We start from the raw sequence: 9,876 nt of genomic DNA on the forward strand, positions 1-9,876 counted from the left end.
GTATGAACTAGGAAGATAAATATGTTGGTTGCTGTAAAATCAGTAGATGTATTATTGTTCTCAYATTGTAATATGCTCTATAGTTGTAATGTTGTGGTAATTAGCGAACAGAATTACCACTAGAGCAGGGATCAGCAACTAGATTCATCCGCGGGCCGATTTTCTTCCTGAGCGGATGGTCGGGGGTCCGGAACATAACTACAAGTCATTTGTAGACTGCAATTTGACCGYAATAATCCCAAACATATATAATATTTGACAAAAACAKAATTACGATCACATGTTGCTCTCTATTTTGCGTGAAAATACTTGGGAACAGATTTCCAAAATTAAAATTACATGGAGTTGATTTCCTGGTGTTTTTCATGTCCAACAATGAAAAAAATTTGCTCAGAAAACTTGGGGGGCCAAATAAAACCACCAGTTGGGGAATCCTGCCCTAGGGAATGTGGTATGTGACACAACGCCTATGCCTTATGCAACAGTTATATATTTTTCAGTGGTAATGTGTGGTTTCTAGGGGACTGCACAAGTGCAAGACATTACTTCCATTTATGGCCAATTCTCATTATAAAGTGAGATGTCTATTATCAGTTAGTGCACACTGTTGTATGCATACCACAACTAACGCCATATAGTCTCATTTTAAACCTGATCATCAGCCATGTCATCCCCTACACCTTAATTAACCTTCATTTGAACAACAGAAGGGCATCTGAGGTTGCTTGCTATATGCCTACACTATATATATATATATATATATATATATATATATATACATACATATACGTGGACACCCCTTCAAATTAGTGGATTCGGCTATTTCAGCCACACCGTTGCTGACAGGTGTATAAAATCGAGCACACAGCCATGCAATCTCCATAGACAAACATTGGCAGTAGAATGGCCTTACTGAAGAGCTCAGTGACTTTCAACGTGGCACCGTCCTAGGATRTCACCTTTCCAACAAGTCAGTTCGTCAAATGTCTGCCCTGCTAGAGCTGCCCCGGTCAACTGTAAATGCTGTTATTGTGAAGTGGAAACATCTAGGAGCAACAACGGCTCAGCCGCGAAGTGGTAGGCCACACAAGCTCACAGAACGGGACTGCAAAATGCTGAAGCGCACAGCGCGTAAAAATCGTCTCCTCGGTTGCAACACTACCGAGTTCCAAACTGGAAGCAAAGTWAGCAAAATAACTGTTCGTCTGGAGCTTCATTAAATGGGTTTCCATGGTCGAGCAGTCGCACACAAGCCTAAGATCACCATGCGCAATGCCAAGCGTCGGCTAGAGTGGTGTAAAGCTCACCGCCATTGGACTCTAAAGTGATGAATCACGCTTCACCATCTGGCAGTTTGACAGACGAATCTGGGTTTGGCAGATGCTAGGAGAACGCTACCTGTCCCAATGCATAGTGCCAAATGTAAAGTTTGGTGTAGGAGGAATAATGGTCTGGGGCTGTTTTTCATGGTTCGGGCTAGGCCCCTTAGTTCCAGTAAAGGGACATTTTAATGCTACAGCATACAATWATATTCTAGACAATTCTGTGCTTCCAACTTTGTGGCAACAGTTTGGGGAAGGCCCTTTCCTGTTTCAGCAGGACAATGCCCCCGTTCACAAAGTGAGGTCCATACAGAAATGCTTTGTCGAGATCGGTGTGGAAGAACTTAACTGGCCCGCACAGAGCCCTGACCTCAACCCCATCAAACACCTTTGGGATGAATTGGAACTCCGACTCCGCCAGGTCTAATCACCCAACACCAGTGCCCGTCCTCACTAATGCTCTTGTGGTTGAATGAAATCGAGTGAAAAGCCTTCCCAGAAGAGTGGAGGCTGTTATAGCAGCAAAGGGGGACCAACTCCATATTAATGCCCATGATTTTGAAATGAGATGTTCGACGAGCATACTTTAGTGTACGTCTAACACCAGTGGTTGTTTGTGCTATGGCTTTTGACAGACACACTGTGGGCGTGCTTGTATGCTCAGACAGGGGGTGGCAAAGACCRGGCAGGGGGCGGGGTGTTAAATGTCAGACTTTTCTAAATGAATGATATGTGACAACTAATGCAAAATGTGTGCACTCACTYGTCTACAACACAATAGTTAATTAAATGGTTACCTGGACTACAGTGCATTCTGAAAATATTCAGAACCCTTCTCTTTTTCCACATTTTGTTACAATACAGCCTTATTCTAAAATGGATTAAATAAAAAATAAAATCTTCATCAATCTACATACAATACCCCATTGTGACAAAGCAAAAACAGGTTTAGACATTTTTGCAAATGTATATAAAAAAAAAAACAGAAATACCTTATTCACATAAGTATTCATACCCTTTGCTATGAGACTCGAAATTGAGCTCAGGTGCATCCTGTTTCCATTGATCATCCTTGATGATCTTCTGGAAGGTTCTCCCATCTCCAGAGAGGAACTCTAGAGCTCTGTCAGAGTGAGMTTCGGGTTCTTGGTCACCTCCTTGACCAAGCCTCTTCTCCCCCGATTTCTCAGTTTGGCTGGGGCGGCCAGCTCTAGGTTGAGTCTTTGTGGTTCCAAACTTCTTCCATTTAAGAATGATTGAGACCACTGTTCTTGGGGCCCTTCAATGCTGCAGAAATGTTTTGGTATCCTTCCCAGATCTGTTCCTCGACACAATCCTGTCTCAGAGCRCTACGAACAATTCCTTCGTAGGAATTGACCTCATAGCCTGGTTTTCGCTCTGAAATGCACTGTCAACTGTGGGACCTTATATAGGCAGGTGTGTGCCTTTCCAAATCCTGGCCAATCAATTGAATTTACCACAGGTGGACTCCAATCAAGTTGTAGAAACATCTCGAGGATGATCAATGGAAACGATGCACCTGAGCTCAATTTTGAGTCTCATAGGATATGAATACTTAAGTAAATAAGGTATTTCAGTTTTTCATTTTTAATACATTAGCAGAATTTTCTAAAAACCTCTTTGCTTTGTTATTATGGAGTATTGTGTGTAGATTGATGAGGAAATGTTTTTATTTAATCCATTTTAGAATAAGGCTACATAACAAAATGTGGAAAATGTTAAGGGGTCTGAGTACTTTCCAAATGCACTGTATACACTCACACACTACACTGACACTGACACTCACACAAACCCACACACATTCACATGCTCTAAATACACACACAACACACACGAATAACGATACCGCACGCACACTTTCACATTCATCATAAGCTGCTGCTAGTCTGTTCTTTATTTTACTTTTATTATTATCTATCCTGATGCCTAGTCACTTTACCCTGCCTTCATGTACATATCTAGCTCAAATACATCGTACCCCTGCACATTGATCTGGTACTCCCTGTATATACCTCCATTCTTGTGTATTTTATTCCTCTTGTGTTAATTATTATTATTATTAATTTGGCGTAGTTGGGGAAGGCTCATAAGCAAGCATTTTACGGTAAAGTCTACACCCGTTGTATTCGGCGCATGTGATATTTGATTTGACATTATCATGCCATATAACCTGCTGTCATTCTAACAACAGTAGAGGCATATTAGAGTACAACGCTTTTAGTGCTCTCAGCAGGTCCAGCAAATGTTTCCTCTCTTTTATTTTCGTTTTAATTTCTTATTTGACTTATGTCCTTTTGTAGTCAGAGTTCAATCAATATATATATATAATTTTTTTATCTTCCTCATTGACAATAATATTTTAGCTAATGATCTCTACCACTCTGAAGCATGGCAATTGTTCATGTGTATCGACATGCTACTGTTGCTCTACAGGAAGTCAGGCCATTATAAATGGTTCCAAACAAGAGCAGCATTGCATATTTGTAGCTCACACTTCTGCAGGCATGCCCAAGTGACAAGAGAAAACCCACACAGAGAACAAGAGTAACGCAGCTACACACACACACACACACATACACACACACACACACACACACACACACACACACACACACACTACAAAGAATGTCAAAAAGACAATGGTGAAACTAAGTCTCTCCCCCCCACCCCTCTCTCTCTCATACACTCACACCTTCAGAGACTGACACCCAACAGGAAATAAAACCAGAGTAAATGTAAATGAGCTTCACTGAGCATGCAACAGAGAGAGAAGAAAGAGACCAGGGGGAGGGGGGTCTAAGTGGTGAGTGAAGAAGGAAGGTGAGAGAGAGTGGTGTTTGTGCGCCTGCAGCAGGAACAGTAGTCAGTGGAGGGAGTTTGCGTATGTGTGTGTGAGTTTGCGCCATGCCCCAGGAGTAATGGACTCCCAGAACCGGGCTGCACTGGACATCTCCACCCGGAACCCCCAGGAGGACTTTGAGATTCTGCTCCGGGTCGGTGGAGGCACCTATGGCGAGGTTTACAAGGTCAGAGATAAAAACAACTCACAACCAGGACATTTTCAGAGAGTTTTATGTTACCTTGTTGCTGTGCTTTTTACTTTTTTGTGATRTTTCTCATGGTGGCCTGTGTTTCGATTGTCAATAGTCTGATTTACAATAAAATATTMAATTTGAAGATTTTATTTGTGGCTGCAAGCTATGGTTTGATTACATGTAGGCCTAAATCATGTCGCAAGTAAATTAACCTTGTTGGATTAGTTTATTCACATTCTCAGGAAGTTTAGACTTCAGTTTTTTGTAATTCCTGTTTCAAAAAAGGAAGTGGTTTTCGAAAAAGCATATATGATCAGATATTTTAGATTTTTTTCATACACAGGTTTCCTTTCTCTTCATCTTTCACTTTTGGTTAGTGAATATGGCCCTTTGTATTACATGAAAGTRTATTATCTCAATTCTGTGGAATATGTTTCCCCAAGTAGTGAAGGATTGGCTCATAGCTCACCRGGGAATAAAGGTTGATCTATGTTGTCTTTCTTACCATGAGGTCAGTTGTGTTTACCCCTCACAGCTCAACCCCAGTCAGTTACACTSTGACTTTGTATGTAGCAGTTTTGTTAATGGGCAGAATGTGTTCTAAGTCAGTAACTGTGTTGGAACAAGACAACCTGTCACCTGTCAATTCACTGTCCAAAAGAAACATTTATTGTGACCACATTAGGTACACACTGTGTTTACCTCGAATCAGTATAGGGCCTAAGRATGTGACCAATAAGTGAGTTGGAACATCACATCCATTCAAACAAATACAGAAGCTCATCATTGATATGCATGGATGTTGAGAGGCAATATCCAACTGTATCTTTCAGAAACACTTGTTACCTACAAGTTACAAGGACACATTCGATCTCTGAATAAGTCATATTGTCTCCTGTCACAGAACTTTGCAGAAATGCAGTGTGTTTTGCACCTGTTTGAACACCACATGATGAGTGTGCTATTCAGCACCAGCCATGATCATTTAATTCAGTTGCTACGGACAGCATGAATTCAATGTGGAACACACCATTTTCACTTTTATTCCATAAGGAACATTTTGTGTAAATTGTGTATCTTATGTGGAATTTATGCACTTTCCAGAATCCTGGTACACTCTACAATGTCAATAATGGTATTGTAGAAGAATTACAAAGATTTTATAATGTCATAAATGGCCTTACTGGACAAGCTTTGGCAGAGTTTGCCAGCTGCTGTGTTCAGGAGCTTGTCCACTGTACATGTGACTGATGCAAAGTAGGGGGGATATGGAGCGCACTTCCTCTCCAGAGAGAAACGGAGGCCATCGGTAGATTCTGCACTATTTTCACAGTACTTTGCATTTATTCAACAACTTATGGTAGCAATGTCTGCGAACAAACAGTTGAATGGGAATAAATACACATTCAAAGCACTGAAGCCACAGGGGMTTTCACATACATACACTCACCCACAGGGGCATACACACAAGCTGACACATACAGGCACACACACATACACTCATCCACCCTCGAAGCCGGCCTATGTGTTGATTCAACAAGCAGACTGAACACTGATGGAGACCTGCAGATGCAGCACTTTGCTTACCCACAGTGTCAGGGAAACAGGCCAGCCTTGAGTGAGCATGTGTGGGAGAGGGAGAATAGGTTTGGTTAGCATGCATATGTTAGTTTTTCTTGTTGGGCAACAACATGATGCTTCTCAGTAATTCAAAGARCTGTGGGTTTTTATAGGTTGGTAATTTTGAACTCTATGTATCTACAATATCACTGTGGGTACATCTCTGTTGAACTACATTGTTATCAGGCCTCCCAACTGTCCCTAGGCCTCCTGTAAACACCTCTGCTTCGGCACACTTCCATAAAAGCAAAATATTTTTTGGTACACATTGAACTAAGAATCCTTTTTTTCAACTTAAACTCCTATCCTCTATCTAGTGTAAATCCATTTGAATTCAATCATTTTTTGATAACACCCCCTTTTGATTTGAACTAAACCTTCCTTACATACAGTATTTTTCCATCGTAGAAGTGGTCAGAAAGTGACTTTTTTGGACCTGAATGTCAAAACATTCAAGAAATAAAGGTGCTCAAAGTTGACCTATTTTGCTTTTAAATTAAATCAAATTCAACCGTTGGTATTTTCCAGTAATGAAGACATGGATATCTCATGGTATGGTGGGGTATGCAAAATGGGTCAAATTTGAGCACCTCTATCTCCTGAATGTTTTGGAATTCAGGTCCAAAAAGTCATTTTCTGACCACTTCTTCCATGGGCAAACATTTATGGATACTTTCAAAAAGTGATTGAAYTCAAATGGATTTACCCTCCTATGCAAGTAGACTTGTTACATTTGTAGGCAGGGATGCTACTGATGTGACATTCAGAAGAACTACTTACACAATTCTCAAGTTTTCGTTGCAATAGAATTTATCCCACAGGCTCATAGTCATTGACTCCGCGAAGGACAGGATAAGGTTGAGTTTCAGCCAAGCTACAATACTTATAATACTGAAAACAGTGGGTTATTGTGATGTGTCTCTGCCAATAAAATGCAATGACATTTTGTGCCGGGTGCAATCTTTGACAGAAAGTGAAAATAAAGAAGTGAGAGAGTCATTGGTATTTACAGAATTTACACTTCACAAGTAATAGAGGTTGTGTGTGTGTGTGTGTGTGTGTGGGCGTGTTTAACTATACTTGTGGGGACCAGAAGTACCCACAAGAACAGTAGACAAACCAAAATTTGACCAACTGGAGACATTTTGTTAGTCCCCACAGGGTCAAATGCTATTTCTAAGGGTTTTCCAATTTTGGTGTCCCACAAGGTTAGCTGTAGAGACTGTGGTGGTGTTGTGTGGGGGGGGGGGGGGATTTATCACTTTAACTGGGGAAACTCTGAGTAAGAGGAAGGGAGAARTTCTTCCAAACAAAAGGTGAGAGGTGATCTACAGTTCTACTTTGTGAAGTACCACTGGGAGGAAGTTAAGTTGTGATGTTCCTAAAGTTCAAACACAGTGACACTCTTAAAGGTCACCTATCACCATTTACCATTGCACTGTCTTTCATCCAAAACATGTTCTGCATTCGCCTCTTTTTAGACATTTAATTTGAGTGATCATAAGTTACTCATCATTATCGACTGCTGTGCTTCTTAAGACATTTGTCACTTCGTCCTCTGAGTGTAAGACCTTGTGAGTGTCTGCATGTGTATCTATGTGGTGTCAGTCTGTCAACAAGGTCATTGACGTCACCATGGAAACTGCCTGGCTTCGATCACAACGTTTCCAGTGGTCTGCGAGATGAGCACTGTTTGTTTTGTGGCTTTTCTTCAGTGGCCATCTCTCTCCACTCAACCCAGCCCCCTACCAGCCAACCCCATCCTATTATCTGTCTACTTTCCACTGTGCACATTCAGGGGCTATGTTTAGTGTTGTTGTGTCAACCAACAAACAGGGTCTCTCATTGGTGTGCTCTAGTGTGTGTAGGCTTTGTGATTTGGCAATGCAGAAGTAATTAACAGAGTCTGGGCAGTCCTGGTAGGTGTTTCCTCACAGCAGACCACAGACCTTTTGAGCAGTAAACAAAACAGTGAACGCCACAGTAAAGCTACACCAACTCAACTCTCATCAGATAATGAACACACTTCTTCAATGGAAAGTAATTGTAGCATAAACTCATAGACCCAACATGATCCTAAACTGGGACATGCTTAACACCCCGGCCATCCTACAATCTAAACTTGATGCCCTCAATCTCACGCAAATGATCAATGAACCTACCAGGTACAAACCCAAATCCGTAAACACGGGCACCCTCATAGATGTCACCCTAACCAACCTGCCCTCCAAATACAACTCTGCTGTCTTCAACCAGGATCGCAGCGATCACTGCCTCATTGCCTGCGTCCGGAGCGCGTGCTACAGGTAGGTGCTTCTATGGTGACCAGTGAGCTGAGATAAGGCGGGGCTTTCCTAGCAAAGACTTATAGATGACCTGGAGCAGTGGGTTTTGGCGATGGATATGAAGCGAGGGCCAGCCACACGAGAGCATACAGGTCCAGTGTGGGTAGTTATGGGTTTTTAGTGATAAACGGATGGCACTGTGATAGACTGCATTCAATTTGCTGAGTAGAGTGTTGGAGGCTATTTTGTAAATGACATCGCCGAAGTCAAGGATCGGCAGGATAGTCAGTTTTACGAGGGTATGTTTGGCAGCATGAGTGAAGGATGCTTTGTTGCAAAATAGGAAGCCGATTTTGGATTGGGAGATGCTTAATGTGAGTCTGGATGGAGAAGTTTACAGTCTAACTAGACACCCTAGGTATTTGTTAGTTGTCCATATTCTAAAGTCAGGAACCATCCAGAGCAGTGATGCTGGATTAGGTTGAAGAGCATGCATTTAGTTTTACTTGCATTTAAGAGAGCAGTTGGAGGCCACGGAAGGAAAGTTGTATGGCATTGAAGCTCATCTGGAGGTTAGTTAACACAGTGTCCAAAGAAGAGCCAGAAGTAATACAGAATGGTGTCGTCTGTGTAGAGGTGGAACAGAGATCACCAGCAGCAAGAGCGCACATCATTGAGTCGGCCCGAGAATTGAACCCTGTGGCATCCCATAGAGACTGCCAGAGGTCTGGACAACAAGGCCTCCGATTTGACACACTGAACTCTTTTGACGAAGTATCTGGTGAACCAGGCGAGGCAGTCATTTCAGAAACCAAGGCTGTTGAGTCTGCCGATAAGAATGTGGTGATTGACAGAGTCGAAAGCCTTGGCCAGGTTGATGATAGCAGCTGCACAGTATCTGTCTCTTATCGACGGCAGGTTTGATATCGTTTAGGACTTGAGCGTGGCTGAGGTGCACCCATAGACAGCTCGGAAACCCAGATTGCATAAGCGGAGAAAGGTACGGTGGGGATTCGAAATGGTCGTGATCTGTTTGTTAACTTGGCTTGCGAAGACCTTAGAAAGGCAGGGTAGGATAGATTAGGTCTGTAGCAGTTTGGGTGTAGAGTGTCCCCCCTTTGAAGAGGGGGATGACCACGGCAGCTTTCCAATCTTTGGGGATCTCAGACGATACGAAAGAGAGGTTAAACAGGCTAGTAATAGGGGTTGCAACAATTTCATGTGATAATTTTAGAAAGAGAGGGTCCAGATTGTCTAGCCCAGCTGATTTGTAGGGGTCCAGATTTTGCAGCTTTTCAGAACATAAGATATCTGGATTTGGGTGAAGGAGAAATGGGGGAGGCTTGGGCAAGTTGCTTGGTGGGGGGGGGGGGGGGGGGGGGGGGGGATACAGGGCTGTGTGACCGGGGTAGGGTTAGCCAGGTGAAAGCATGGCACAGCCGTAGAAAAATGCTTATGGAAATTCTCAATTATCGTAGATGTATCGGTGGTGACAGTGTTTTCCTAGCCTCAGTGCAGTGGGCAGCTGGGAGTAGGTGCTCTTATTCTCCATGGACTTTACAGCGTCCCAGAACTTTTTGGGCAGTTTTGTGC

General features: G+C 42.6%; 1 pseudogene; it reads left to right on the plus strand.

The window, feature by feature from the left end:
- Positions 1-4,158: 4,158 nt before the first annotated feature.
- Positions 4,159-9,876, plus strand: part of LOC111949563 (mitogen-activated protein kinase kinase kinase kinase 5-like) — a 19,460-nt pseudogene continuing 13,742 nt past the window's right edge.

Source organism: Salvelinus sp. IW2-2015, linkage group LG22 (assembly GCF_002910315.2).
Source record: "Salvelinus sp. IW2-2015 linkage group LG22, ASM291031v2, whole genome shotgun sequence".
Taxonomy (NCBI): domain Eukaryota; kingdom Metazoa; phylum Chordata; class Actinopteri; order Salmoniformes; family Salmonidae; genus Salvelinus; species Salvelinus sp. IW2-2015.